At 44.6% G+C, this 14,410-nt stretch overlaps 1 protein-coding gene across 1 annotated transcript in view; it reads left to right on the forward strand.

The window, feature by feature from the left end:
• The window catches only part of SMTN (smoothelin), a 336,207-nt gene that overhangs the window by 259,127 nt on the left and 62,670 nt on the right, over positions 1-14,410 (forward strand). The gene's annotated exons all lie outside the window — the stretch shown is intronic.

Below are 14,410 nucleotides of genomic sequence, written 5' to 3' on the forward strand. Positions count from 1 at the left end.
TAACTATTCTCTTAAGTGAAAAAAAAATTTCCTCCTGCAGGTAATTCCCTAACCAGTCGGATTTTCAAGATTACCACAATGAATATGCATGAACGGGTTTGCATGTAATTGCAAAGGTATCTCTTGAATATCCTGAAATCCCAACTAGTTAGTTATGCCTCCAGGAAAGGGTTGAGAAGCGCTGCTGTAAGAGATGAAGTTTAACCTGTTCCCCCTAGATCAGGGGTGTCAAAGTCCCTCCTCGAGGGCCGCAATCCAGTTGGGTTTTCAGGATTTCCCCAATGAATATGCATGAGATCTATTTGCATGCAATACATATTCATTGGGGAAATCCTGAAAACCCGACTGGATTGCGGCCTTCGAGGAGGGACTTTGACACCCCTGCCTTAGATCATTAATGTAAGTTTTTAGGGGGCAGCTCTCAGACTGTTTGCTTTGGGTAAAATCCTCAAGCATATCTTACCCATATGAAACGGGTGTGCAGACTTTGGCTCCCACTTTCTGTGTAGGTAGATTCAGAAGGCAAATGAACACATGTAGACTTTAAATATAATCTGTTTTCCAAACCACCTGGAAGTGCACTCGGAATAGGCCACACCTACTTCCAGCCGATTTACATAGACCAGGGGGAGGCAATTCCAGTTCTCGAGAGCCACAGGCAGGTCAGGTTTTCAGGATATCCACAATGAATATCTATGAGATGGATTTGCATGCATTGCCTCCTTGAGATGCCAATTAGAGAATGACACGGTGGCAGTTACCTGCGGCTAGCCGCTGGTAACCCACAGAAACAATGGGGGGGAGAAAAGTGCTCACTGAGGGCACGGGGACAAGGCCATCCACTGCCCCGTGGAGTGGTGAATGGCCTTGTCCCTGCAGTTAAGGGAAGGAAGGCGCGCGGTCACCAAATGCGCGCGGCCCCCTCCCTCCGGCCAAATCTATCTCCCTCCCTCCCCCTTACTTTCACGGCGCTTTCGTAAAAAACTTACTGAAGCCGGCGAAGCCTGCCTGCCTGCAGTCGCGTGTGTGTGGGCGGAAGCTTCTCCTCTTACGCAGCTTCCGGTTCAGCTTCAGTAAGTTTTTGTTTTTTTTTTTTTTTTTTAATGAAAGCGCCGTGAAGGTAAGGGGGAGGGAGGGAGATAGATTTGGCCATAGGTAGGGAGAAAGGGGGCCGCGTGCGATTGGTGACCGCGTGCTTTCCCTCCCTTAAGTTTCAATACTTTACTAACACGCCGCAAAGGTAAGGGGGAGGGAGGGAGATTCTCGGGCCGCTGAAGGGCGGTGAGGTGGCGAGAGGGAAGGGTGGATGCTACGGGGACAGGGCGGTGAAGGGGACGGTGGGGATGGGGTGGTGAAGGGGACAGTGGTCCGGTTACGGGGCAGTGACAGGGTCAGATTTTTTTCCCCGTGTTATTCTCAAATGCCAATCTACCTCACGCATATTTATTGTGGATATCCTGAAAACCTGACCTGCCTGTGGCTCTCGAGGACCGGAATTGCCTACCCCTGACTGACAAATCAGCTCTAAAAATCGCCTCTTGGATAAATAGGGGCAAAGGCAGTATCTAAATTTGCAAGTAGAATATTTGAGCAGCTCAAATCGAAACCTTTGTCCACGCACTTGCATTTATTCAAAGCTCTTTCAGGCCCTTTTAGCAACGGGTCCACTTTCTGCCTGAGGAACAACTTGTACTTGAGTTTTCCAGTTATGACATGGCTTTCACATTTTTCTAAGCTAAGTCCAGAAGCTGAAGTGGAGCCCGCTGGCTGTTTTGAAGATTGATTCTTAACTTTGGAATGGACGGCGATTTTCATGGTCCCTCATGTTAAAGCCTGTTCCCTGCTCAAGTGTTTTAGAGGCTGGGTGCATATCTCAGGCTGTTGCCCTGTTCTGGTGAGTGGCACCCTCTTCTCTGCCCCCCTCCTTTCCAACCCCCCTGCCACACGTGCACCCCCCCTTTCCACTCCCCTGTACCTCTTTAGTTCTCCAGGTGCGAGCAGCAGGACCCAAGAAGTGACGTTGGAGAGAGCCGACACCAACGTGGGGAGCAGGTTAAAGAGATACAGGGGAAGGGGCGCACAGCAGGGGGGGATCAGGAAGGAGTGTTGGGGGGGGGCGGAGAAGAGGATGGGTGCTGGCACCCCCACCAAGATGGCGCCTGGGGCGGGCCAACTCCCTTACTATGCCTCTGGCTGTACTGCTAAACATAGGGACGTATCTAGGGTTACCAGATTTTCCTTTTGGAAAATCCAGACCCCCTAGACCCGCCCTCCTAGTAATGCCCACCCCCGCTGCCTGCTCTTGTCGGGCAGGGAGGACGTCTGTCCGCGCACGAACACTACGTGATGACATCACGTCCGCGCATGCGCGGATGTCCTCCTTGGCCGACGCAGCTTTTCAAAACCCAGACAAAATGACGGGTTTTGAGAAAAGCTGTCCAGACCCCCGGACACGTCCTCAAAGGGAGGACGTGTCCGGAGAAATCCGGACGTCTGGTAACCCTAGACCAGTGGTCTCCAACTCAAACCCTTTGCAGGGCCACATTTTGGATTTGGAGGGCCGCAGAAAACATTGTTCGTCTTATTAAAGAAATGGCAACGTTGCATGAAGTAAAACTCTTTATAGTTTATAAATCTTTCCTTTAACAAGATTTATAAACTATAAAGAGTTTTACCTCATGCAAAATTGTCATTTGTTTAATAAGACATGAACTATTTTTTCTGCGTTCCTCACAGTTAAAGTTTAACATCTTTCCTTTCTCAGAACTGACACATTTCAATCACTATATTGAAAATAAAATCATTTTCCCTACCTTTGTTGCCTGGTGACTTTATATTTCTGTGCTTTTAACTGTTTCCAGGGCCTTCCTGTCCATTGACTGTTTTTCTGCGTCTTCACTTTCTGCCTTGCATCTATCTTTGGCATTAACTTAACATCAATTTTTTCAATTTTTCTGCTTTCTTCTCAAAATCTATGTTTCCATGTCTTACCTTCCCTCCCTATCTCTCTCTCCTTTCCTCCCTATTTCCATAGTCTGACATCTTTCTCCTTCCTGCCCAGTGTAACATTTCTCTTTCTATTCCTCCTTTCTGCCCCCTGCAGTCCATCTCCCTTCCCTTCCTCCTTTCTGGCCCCTCTCCCAGTCCAACATTTCTCCCTCCTTTCCACCAGTCCAACATTTTTTTCCTCTTCCTCCTGCATGCTTCTCCTCTGGTCCTCCTTCCTCAACCAAACAACATCTTTCTCTCTCTCCCTCCATGAACTTTTCACTCTCTGCCCTCTCCACCTTCCCCAGTGTAACATTTTTCCTACCCTTCTTTCTGTCCTCCCCATCCATCTTGCCTTCTGCATGAGTCCAACACTTTCTGCCTCCTTCACTCTTTCTGTCTCTGTCCTTGCCTCTTCCCTCAGTGGCATCCCTCCTTCCTACCCCCCAACCCCCATGCACCATCTCACTCTCCCCTCCAGTGTGTAGCACCTTTCCCTCCCTTTCTGCCAGGTCCAGCAGCACCTCTTCTCTCTTCCTTTTACCCCCCCTTATCCAGCAGTACCCCTTCTTCCTTCCCCCTGTCCAGCAGTACCCCTTCTCCCTTCCCCCGTCCATCAGTACCCCTTCTCCCTTCCCCCGTCCATCAGTACCCCTTCTCCCTTCCTTCCTTCCTCCCCTCCCCTGTCCAGCAGTACCTGTATTTTGCAGCCATGGTTTTGTACGTGATCTCACACACTGGGCAGGAAGAGAGGCTCCGGCGCTGGGTCAGCTGACTTGCAACTTCCTACTGCCATCGCGTCTGCTGGGACTCCTGCCTTTGTGTATCGGGCAGATAAGTGAAGACAGGAATCCCTGCATACTCGACGGCAGCAGGAAGTTGCAAGTCAGCCTCTCTTCCTGCCCAGAGTGTGAGATCGGGTATTTTGCGGGCCGCAAAATAGCACCTGGGAGGCCACATATGGCTCGTGGGCTGCGAGTTTGAGACCGCTGCCCTAGATGTATCAAAGTGGTTCACTGTAATAATAAAACCAATAACTTCAATAAAATAAAGGAGAGAATGCATACACTCAAATGTCTTGGGACTAATGGGTGTGTTGGTGAGAGCACGCTCTGAAGTATGCTTTTTGTTTTCACTTTGCAGTACATAAGAAAATAAGAATAGCCATACGAGGGGGGTGCTGAAAAGATCTCAGCCCAACCAAGAAGGGAATAACGTGGATCCATGAAACTTACAAGTTATTCCACATTTTCACGCCTAAGTTCAACACACATGTCTGAAGTCTCTGTAACCCTTCCAGAAAATACTCTGATGTCTGGGTCACTGAAATACTGTTCCACTGCTGCAATCGCCTCTGAATTGCTCAAAAATTGTCACCCTTTCAAACTCTTTTTAAGGTTTGGAAATAGAAAATAGTCCGATGGCGCAAGATCTGGTGAGTAGGATGGATGGTCTATGCACTGAAACCCCAGTTGCGTCAAAACATCCATCGTTTTGCCAGCCTTGTGAGCAAATGCATTGTCTTGCAAAAAGAGAACTCCCTTCCACAGCTTCCCTCCCCTTTTTTCTTTCAATGCCTCCTTTAATCAGCACAACAAGTTCCAATAGCATTCTGTATTAACTGTTTGGCCGCTTGGAAGATAATCAGTCATTGCAGCACCTTCCTGATCCCAAAAACTGTGGCCATGCCATAAGAACATAAGAATTACTGCTGCTGGGTCAGACCAGTGGTCCATCGTGCCAGCAGTCCGCTCACGCGGTGGCCCCCAGGTCAAAGACCAGTGCTGTAAATGAGTCCAGTCTCGCCTGCGTACATTCCAGTTTAGCAGGAACTTGTCCAACTTTGTCTTGAATCCCTGGAGGGTGTTTTCCCCTATAACAGACTCTGGAAGAGCGTTCCAGTTTTCTACCACTCTCTGGGTGAAGAAGACCTTCCTTACGTTTGTACCTTTCCTGCCGATTGGGTCTTGAATTTCCTAGTCCTTGGGGAACCTGAGTGCCGCCATTGCATGGACTGTTGTTTTGTCTCAGGATCATAGTGGTGTTCCAAAATGTTGGCATCATCTTGCTGAAAATTCTTCAAAATCAACTTGAAAGTGTCCACTCAATGTCATTTCTCGTCAGCATACAAACATTTGGGCACCCACTTGGCTGACAACTTCTGCATACCCAGCTGCTCGTGGATTATACACCCAACACGTCCCCGGGATATCTGTAGTGTCTCGGCAATTGTTTTAGCTGCTATTTCCTGATCTGCCAAAATCAGGTCATGGACATGGTCAACAATTTCAGGCGTTGACACTGTTTGAGGCCTCCCAGACCTTGCTACATCTTCAGTCTCGAAATCTCCACGCAGAAAGTTTGCACTCCACTTCTTCACTTGGAATATGTTGGACATTTGTCACTCAACGTTTGCATCATACATTCATGGATTTCCTTTGGAGTTTTCTTCTGCAGGAATAGGAACTTCATGACGGCTCGGAATTCCGCGCTTGAAAATTCCACACTTTTCGTTGAGATGATTCAGTCAAACAATGTCAAAACATAACATTACGATTCTGCAAATTGGCACTTTGTAAAAATAAAATAACACTCTTTTCAGCTACAATGGTAAAATACCGCTCAAAATTTAGGAGGTTGGTTATGCTGAGATCTTTTCAGCACCTGCTTGTACTAAGTCAGACCAATGGTCCATCTAGCCCAGAATCCCATTTCCACAGTGGCTTATCCAGGCCACAAGTACCTGGCAAAATCCCAAAGAGTAGCGACGTTCCATGCTACCAATCCAGGGCAAACATTGGCTTCCTCCATGTTTGTCTCAATAGCAGACTGTGGACTTTTCCTCCAGGAATTTGTCCAAACCTTTTTTAAAACCCATCTATGTTAACTGCTCTTACCACAACCTCTGACAAAGTGTTCCAGAGCTTAACTATTTCTCTGAGTATAAATATATTTCCTCCTATTGGTTTTAAAAGCATTTCTCTGTAACTTCATCGAATGTCCCCTGGTCTCTGTAATTTTTGACAGAGTAAAAAAAAATCGATTGTACCCGTTCTATACCACTCAAGATTTTGTAGACTTCAGTCAGTAACAGAATAAAAAAGGGATTTCTTTTACCCATTATCAAAAAAATGGCTTTCTTTATTGGACAGCTTTCTACTGGGAAAACAGAAATAAAGCAACAAACATTGTTTCATCAAACATACCTGTTTGCATCATGTGCAGGAGAGGGAAAGATGACTGAATGTATATAGCAGCATGGGTACCTGACAAACATCGATAATCGGTTGTGGGTACCTTAGAATCTGAAAACATTAATTCTTTGCCAGCATCCTCAGTCTGTGGAAGCTTAGCTTTGAGGGGACGTTGGGGGAGGGGAGGGGGAGGGCTGGTGCAAGAGAATTACAGGGTAATGCTTGACTGTCAAATCCAAAAATGTGGAGTCAATGTTCTTGGCAAAAAAAACAAAAAACCTAATTAAAATTTCATTGATACAAATAATAAAAACCCAATAAAAAAGGCTAAAATCCAAAATATACATGTGAATGGTATAAAAATCATAAAAGGAACAACAGCCATCACGGTCGATGAAGAATGTGGACCTGACACGCTTTCACATCACCTTCTCAGCCATCGCTCATGGCTTTCTCTTTGACACATTCCAGTTCCTGGGGTCAGATTACTGCCAGCAAAGGGCAGTGAAGCCTTTGTTTTCCAATCCTGGCCCTCTATAGAGGGTGAGGGGAAGGCCCGAGCAACAGTCCTGCCTTGGCTTGTTCACATGGCACGATTCCTGTTGCTGTGGCTTTGCTTCTCGGATGTTAGAAATAATGCAGGGCTAGCCGTTTATTTGACTAAAGCATGATATTGTTAGAGTAGAGTTATAGGACAACAGCTGGCTGTACTCTGCCCTGTTGTTTTCTGTTCTTCTGGCAGAGACGGTTGTGAAAATGGCTTGTTCCCCGGTGGGAAAACGATCACTTCGCTCTTGAACGTCGCTGAAAGATCATTGATATTTTTACTGACAGGCTGTATTGAGAGAACCACTCTGGCTTTTTTTTATTTTTGGTTTTCAGTTAAAAGAGAAATTTCAGAAAGAGATCTGTCCTCGTGGCTCAACCTGAATGATGAGTTTGCAAACCAGTCCCCTGAATCTCACAGCCTGGGTGTGCTGTGGTGAAGACAGGCCTGAGTCCCAAAGAGGGGAAGAAAGGGAGGACCGTGTTAGGCCACTTACTTGTAAAGGAGGGTTTTCCATTAGAGAATGACACGGTGACAAAATTCATCACCGTCTCCGTTCCCGCGGATAACCGCGGGAAATAATCCCATGTCATTTTCTAGTGTCTATTTCAACCTCAGTCCTTCTACACCAGCATTCTTCAAAGCAAAGCTTGCGGGTCGGTGGTTGTGGCCATTCATACTCTGATTCTTCCCTCTCTCCTTAAAGAATGACATGAAGATGGTTTCCCGCGGTTATCCGCGGGGACGGGAACGGTGATGAATTTTGTCACCATGTCATTCTCTATTTTCCATTAAGCAGGGTAAGGCTGCCACACACAGGTGACCTCACATAGTTGTGGGATAGAGCAAATTTTCAGATTTTCAGGGTTTCCATGCAGACACGAGTGGACTCCATATTGCTGTGTTTGATGTAAATCTTTCTATTACAATAACGTTTCGGGATAGCCAGCAGTAGAAAGCTTGGATTGCAGAGTGCATTGCTCCGCGTTCCAGATGGTTGATATGCAGCCAGCTCTCCCACAAAGTCCATGTTGGAGGCATCGGTGGTTAACGGATCTGAAACGGCGGTCGCTGGAACGGTCTGCTGTTTGAGATTGTGGGTGGTGTAACCATAGGAGGGACTCCTGCAGCAAGAGGTGGTTGGAATTTGCAGAGAAAGAGTTTGGTTGAATGGATTCCACCTGTGTTTCGGCAGCCATTGGCTAGTCCTGATGTGTAGTTTCCCAAAGGAGACAACCTAGACTGCTGTTGCCATGCGGCTTGTGTGAAGAAGTGTTTTGTCTGTGTCGTGCATTCAAGACTTGGCTGGCAGGTTAAATGAAACTGTCTTACATGTTGAGGTGGAAGGCTGGGCCTTACTTTTGGGGAGATGAGGCATGCCCCCATTAAAATCCAGGAATTGCATGGGGGTGAGGTTGGACTTTTATGTGATTTTACAACAAACCCCCATCTTTAGAGCAACGTCATCGTTACGCAGAGCGATTGAGAAGTCAACTTCCCACATACTTCCAAGTCAAGAAGGCACTGAAGACGCATCTGTTCTCGTCGCTATACTGACTTACTATAATCCATCTGTGTGAAGTCTATACCTCTGTATCATTTCTAATATTATGTAAGCTGCAATGATTCCTAGCCGACATTTGCGGGATACAAGAATCAGAATGGTATGGTAAGTCTCTTAAAGATTCTGTGATGAGCTAGTCATCGAATAGGGTGACACACATGGTTCTGTTCCTCTGGATAAAACCTTGGAGCCAAAAATAGACGAAAGGGTAACACCTTGTATTGGTAGCATCTGCCCAGGGTAGAGAAATGTAGAAATTTGCGGCTGAATGAATGTTTAGTGTCCTTCAGATCCAATGGCGTGCACCAATCTTCTTTTGGCCTAAGGGTAGCATGGTGCCCAGGGGAAATCATTCCAAAGTTCTCCTTCCTAACACAGCGATCAAGCTTCTAAAAGCCCAGGATCGAAATTCGTCCTCCTGACTTGGGAATAAGGAAGTAGCAGGAGAGTGTGAAAGCTGAGACCTTTTGAACTTCTGTGCTAAAACCACTAAGGATGGATTGATTGAAAATAACTTGTTCTTGTCTTTGGTTAATCCCGAATAACTTTTCTGACACTCTATCCCAGAGTAAGATGGGAATGTCATCTTTGTATGTTCAGTTCTGGATTCCCTTAAGAACTGGGTCAGACCAGCGGTCCATTGTGCCCAGCAGTCCAGTCATGCAGCAGCCCCCAGGTCAAAGACCAGCGCCCTAACTGAGACTACCCTACCTGCATACATTCCAGTTCAGCAGGAACTTGTCTAACTTGGTCTTGAATCCCTGGAGGGTGTTTTCCCCTATAACAGCCTCAGGAAGAGCATTCCAGCTTTCCACCACTCTCTGGGTGAAGAAGAACTTCCTTACACTTGTACGGAATCCAACCCCTTTTAACTTTAGAGAGTGCCCTCTCGTTCTCTCTACCTTGGAGAGGGTGAACAACCTGTCTTTCTCTGCTAAGTCTATGCCCTTCAGTATCTTGAATGTTTCGATCATGTCCCCCCTGTCTCCTCTTTTTAAGGGAGAAGAGGCCTAGTTTCTCTAATCTCTCACTGTACGGCAACTCCTCCAGCCCCTTAACCATTTTAGTCGCTCTTCTCTGGACCCTTTCGAGTAGTACCATGTCCTTCATGTACAGCGACCAGTGCTGGACGCAGTATTCCAGGTGGCCCGGTACAGCAGCATGATAACCTTCTCCGATCTGTTTGTGATCCCCTTTTTAATCATTCCTAGCATTCTGTTCACCCTTTTCACTGGCGCCGCACATTGCGTGGACAGCTTAATCTACTTCTCGACCAGTACTCCCAAGTCTCTTTCCTGGGAGGTCTCTCCAAGTACCACACTTGACATCCTGTAGGTGTGTATAAGATTTTTGTTACTGACCTTCATCACCTTACACGTATCCACGTTAAACTTCATTTGCCATGTTGCGGCCCATTTCTCGAGTGTGTTTGTCACGTTGCAAGTCTTCGCAATCCCCCTACGTCTTCACTACTCTGAATAATATGTTGAAGAGCACGGGTCCAAGCAGTGAACCCTGCGACACTCCACTCGTGATGTTTTTCCAATCCAAGTATTGTCCATTCACCCTCACTCTGTTTCCTACCTGCCAGCCAGTTTTTAATCCAGGTGAGTATTTCACCCTCGATTCCATGGCTCGCAATTTTTTTGAAGTAGTCGTTCATGCGGGACCTTGTCGAACGCCTTCTGAAAATCCAAATATACAATGTCGACCAGGTCACTCTTGTCTATCTGCCTGTTTATTCCCTCGAAGAACTGCAGCAAGTTTGTCAAGCCAGATCTTCCTTTGCTGAAGCCATGTTGGCTGGTCCTCATCAGATCGTGTCCATCAAGGTGATCAATGATGTGGTCTTTTATCAGCGCCTCTACCATCTTTTTGGGTACCGAGGTCAGAGTCTGTAGTTTCCCGGATCTCCCCTCGAACCTTTCTTGAAGATCGGCGTAAAATTTCCACTTTCCAGTCTTCCAGAATCCTTCCCGATTTGATCGACAGATTGGCTATTAGTTGAAGCAGTTCAACTATAGCCCCTTTCAGTTCCTTGATTACCCTCGGATGGATGCCATCCGGTCTCGGGGATTTATCATTTTTAAACCTATCAATCTGCCTGCATACCTCTTCTAGACTGACCATCAACCCAGTAAGTTTCCCATCTTCGTTTCCCGCATATGGCCTGTCGGCTTCTGGTATGTTGTGTATATCCTCTTTGGTAAATACAGACGCAAAAAATGTGTTCAGTTTGTCGGCGATGGCTTTGTCTTCCTTTAGCACTCCCTTTATTCCATGGTCATCCAACGGTCCCACCGCTTCCTATGCGAGACGTTTCCCCTTAATATATCGAAAGAACGGCTTGAAGTTTTTCGCCTCCTTGACTATTTTTTCCTCATCTTTTTGCCCCTCTTACTGCCTTATGGTACCTGCTTTGATGCTGTTTGTGCTTTTTCCAGTTTTTGTCTGTTTTTGACCTTTTCCATTCCTTAAACGAAGGGTACTATTTACTTAGGACACCCAAGACTGATCTGGAAGTGCTGTCCTGTGGGGAAGTTAGAAGGAGAAGAAATTGCTTACAGAAAAGTAAGGCAAAAGAGGAGTGAGGTCAAATGGAAGAACCAGAGTTCAAGGGATGTAGATATTTGATATCAATTTATTCATAAAATCACTAAGACAGTCCAAACTTCTGTAGATCAGTACAAAGAAATAAGAAATCTCGTACATTCTAAAAACACAAATATTAATATTGTATAATAGATCAATAATCTCATAACTGATTTATAAAGGACAATAAATAAATGGAATTAAAATATAGTGATAATTATCATACTAAGAACAAACATTTATATCTATACACATATATGTGATTGTGAGACAACCTTTGATTAAAATATTGTAGATATCATAGGTTACGGTAAAAGTTATAAAATAACTTTTAGAGAAAACTAGATACGCAAAGAACTTGTCAATTTCATCAATCACATAAATAAAAAACAGACTTAACTGATTTGCTTTACCTGATTTATAAATTTACAATGCTAATAAGTGGCCAAAATAAATGACTTTGATTTATTTTTTAACTAATTTTGTCTTACTCTGGAATTATGGTGATGAAATTGGGCCAAAAATAAATTGCTGTAAATAACGTTTCGCAAGCTTTATGTGAAGTTGTTTAATATTTATTTATATTAACATTTATATTCTGCCTAAAACCTAAGGGCCTGTCGCGCGGGAACGGCCCCAAAGCCCATAGAGATTTAAAGGGCTTTGCCGCGCGGCTTTGTAAAACAGGCCCTAAGTGGGTCACAATTTAATTTTTAATATACAAAAGCGTAGGAATTCTGTGAGTGTTGGAGCTGCTACCGCTGCGGCCCACGCTAAAAATCCCGCTATGTTTTTGTAAAATGGGGGGGCGATATTGGTATCTCTATAGTCATCAAATGGGGTGGGAGAAAGAGGGGGGTACATTTCCCAAAATTGTTAGATGGCAAAACATCAGTTATGGTCATAAAATTGCAAAGGAAAGATAATTTTTACTTTTTGCGTTAGGAGAGAATATATAACATGTATTTATATAGAAAGCTACCAGTGAATAAAAATTCTCTATAGTATCTTTCGTGTTCTTCCATTTGACCTCACGCCTCCATCGCTAGAGTGTATCCTCTGGACAGGGAAGGGGTGAAACTGACATCATTCAGCACTTTTCAGTTTCCAGCATTTTGTTCCATCTGTGCTTATTTCACGATGGTGCAGAATGATCATTCTCTCACGCTTGTAATTCCCTCGACTCTTCCCCCTTTCCCTTTAACTTTGCTCATCTATTTTTGCTGTTCTAATTCAGTCTTGGCCTTGGGCCCATGCTGAATTGCTGGAAGATCAGGCTGACAGAAAAAGCTAGATGTGAAAAGCTTCCTAGGGAAGGCAGATCAGCTTGGTTGCACCTAGTTTTGAAAGCAAGCACCGGATTCTCGCAGGCATTAATCCCAGGGGGCTCATGGAATCCTCTCAGCCTCCAGAGACCACCAGAGAGCTTATTTTTTTGCTTGTGATAAGAACATAAGAATAGCCTTAGTGGGTCAGACCAATGCTCCATCAAGCCCAGTAACCCGTTCTCACGGTGGCCAATCCAGGTCCCTAATACCTGGCCAAAACCCAAAGAGTTGCAACGTTCCAGCATCTCAAAGAATAGCAAGATTCCGGAACCCCAATGAGAGCAACATTCCAGAGCTGAGATTTGTGATGTCATAATGCCTCATTCCACAGTTCCTCAGAGCCAACCTCAGCAGTGATGTCACAATGGCTTGATTGTCCTATACTTGGGAAATGTAAGAACATAAGAATAGCTATGTTGGGTCAGACCAATGGTCCATCAAGCCCAGTAGCCCATTCTCACGGTGGCCAATCCAGGTCACTAGTACCTGGCCAAAACCCAAAGAGTTGCAACGTTCCAGCATCTCAAAGAATAGCAAGATTCCGGAACCCCAATGAGAGCAACATTCCAGAGCTGAGATTTGTGATGTCATAATGCCTCATTCCACAGTGCCTCAGAGCCAACCTCAGCAGTGATGTCACAATGGCTTGATTGTCCTATACTTGGGAAATGTAAGAACATAAGAATAGCTATGTTGGGTCAGACCAATGGTCCATCAAGCCCAGTAGCCCATTCTCACGGTGGCCAATCCAGGTCACTAGTACCTGGCCAAAACCCAAAGAGTAGCAACATCCCATACTACCGATCCAGGGCAAGCAGAGGCTTCCCCCATGTCTTGCTGGAAAAGGGGATAGAGGGGTATAGATAGAAGATTACTGTACAGGTCCTGAACCTGTTGGGCCGCCACGTGAGCAGATTGCTGGGCACGATGGCATTGCTTATGTTCTTAAAAACAGATTATGGACTTTTCTTCCAGGAATTTGTCCAAACCTTTCTTAAAACCATGATGATGTAGGAAAGACATTGAGCAGTAATGCAGATTGGGTCTCCATTAGATGCATGTTTATATGTATTCATCACGAATGATAGTCATATGTTTCCAACACGGAATCCTCAATCCTCCAGTCTTCTGCCCATGAATGGCCGAGCTATACCGATTTGCACAAAACACAATCTCGGCTCCACAGAGACATGAATGTTACTGCAGTAAAACCAAAATCAGCACGGTCATCGGAGGAGCCATTATTCAAGACTTAAAATGAATCTTGTTTAGGAAGGATTTGAACCTGGGCAGTGAGGGATGCTACAGGTGTCAAGCGCAGTAGAGGAAAGGCATGCATGTGATGGGTGGGGGTGGGGGTGGGGGTGGGCTGTGCATCTTTCAATGCAGAAATTGCTGCAGTGGGCGTCTGTCATCCTTTCCCGGAACCACTTCAGGCAGGAGATCTGAACTTTAATAATAATAATTATTTATTTACATGTTGCCATACCGGGGAGGCTCTAAGCGGCTCCCAGCATGAAAAAAACCCAATACATACATTTCAATAAAATATCTTAATAAAATACAGCAAAAAAGGCAATAAATACATACCTTTCAGTAAAATTGATCAAAATGGAAGTGCAAACCATGCAGGTAAGAAACGTAGGAATAAAATTACATTACGTTAGTGACTTCTATTCCGCCAGTACCTTGCAGTTCTAGGCGGATTACAAAAGAAGTTACGATATCAGCCCATTAAATAATTGAGTCTTTAGTAATTTCCTAAAATCTAAGTAAGAAGAAGTTTCTAACATAATTTTTCCGAGCCATATATTCATTTTAGCGGCCTGAAAATAAAAAGTTTTAAACTTTAAACGCCTTTTTTAAACTTTAAATCCCTTTTAAACTTTAAACCCCTTTTAAACCCCTTTTTTAAACTTTAAATCCCTTTTAAACTTTAAACCCCTTTTTTAAACTTTAAATCCCTTTTAACCCCTTTTAAACCCCTTTTTTAAACTTTAAATCCCTTTTAAACCCCTTTTAAATCCCTTTTAAACTTTAAACCCCGTTTAAGCCCCTTTTTTAAACTTTAAATCCCTTTTAAACATTAAACTCCTTTTTTACACTTTAAACCCCTTTTTTAAACTTTAAAACTTTTAAAAACTTTTTTACACTTAAAAACCCCTTTTTTACACTTTAAACCCCTTTTAAACTTTAA

Source organism: Geotrypetes seraphini, chromosome 8, assembly GCF_902459505.1.
Source record: "Geotrypetes seraphini chromosome 8, aGeoSer1.1, whole genome shotgun sequence".
Lineage (NCBI taxonomy): Eukaryota > Metazoa > Chordata > Amphibia > Gymnophiona > Dermophiidae > Geotrypetes > Geotrypetes seraphini.